Source organism: Mustela nigripes, unplaced genomic scaffold (assembly GCF_022355385.1).
Source record: "Mustela nigripes isolate SB6536 unplaced genomic scaffold, MUSNIG.SB6536 HiC_scaffold_1959, whole genome shotgun sequence".
Lineage (NCBI taxonomy): Eukaryota > Metazoa > Chordata > Mammalia > Carnivora > Mustelidae > Mustela > Mustela nigripes.
In genome coordinates, this window is record NW_026741366.1 from 1 (window position 1) to 1,186 (window position 1,186).

A 1,186-nucleotide genomic window follows, 5' to 3' on the forward strand; every position below is an offset into this window, starting at 1 on the left:
ACTGTCTTTTTTACACTGTATATTTTTTCCTGTTTTGTCAAAGATTATTTGAACACAGAGTTGAGGGTCCATATCTCGGCTCTCTATTCTGTTCCACTGGTCTATGTGTCTGGTTTTTTGTTTTTTTTTTTTTGCTAGTACCATGTTGTCTTGGTGATCACAGCTTTGTAATAAAGCTTGAAATCAGGTAACGTGATTTTTATTTTTTATTTTATTTTATTTTATTTTTGTTTTTCAACATTTCCTAGCGATTCGGGGTCTCTTCTGTTTCCATACAAATTTTTGGATTATTTGGTCCAGCTCTTTGAAGGATACCAGTGGAATTTTGATCAGAATGGCATTAAAAGTATAGATTGCTCTAGGCAGTAGAGACATTTTAACAATGTTTATTCTTCTGATCCAAGAGCATGGAGTTGTCTTCCATCTTTTTGTTGTGCATTGATTTTATATCCTGATAATTTACTGAATTCCTGTAAAGTTCTAGCATATTTGGAGTGGAGTCTTTTGGGTTTTCCACATATAGTATCATATCATCTGCACAGAGTGATAGTTTGACTTCTTTGCAATTTGCATGCTTTTAATTTCTTTTTGTTGTCTGATTGCTGAGGCTAGGACTTCTAGTACTATTTTGAATAGTAGTTGTGATAATGCACATCCATGCCATGTTCCTGACCTTAACAGAAAAGCTCTCGGTTTTTCTCCATTGAGAATGAAATTTGCAGTAGGATTTTTTATTAATTTATTTATTTTCAGCATAATAGTATTCATTATTTTTTCACCACACCCAGTGCCCCATGCAATCCGCCACCTGGTACCTCAACCTCCCACCCCCCTGCCACTTCAAACCCCTCACATTGTTTTTCAGAGTCCATAGTCTCTCATGATTCATCTCCCCTTCCAATTTACCCCAACTCCCTTCTCCTCTCTAACTCCCCATGTCCTCCATGCTATTTGTTATGCTCCACAAATAAGTGAAACCATATGATAACTGACTCTCTCTGCTTGACTTATTTCACTCAGCATAATCTCTTCCAGTCCCGTCCATGTTGCTACAGAAGTTGGGTATTCATCCTTTCTGATGGAGGCATAATACTCCATAGCATGTATGGATGATATCTTCCTTATCCATTCGTACATTGAAGGGCATCTTGGTTATTTCCATAGTTTGGTGACCGTGGCCATTGCT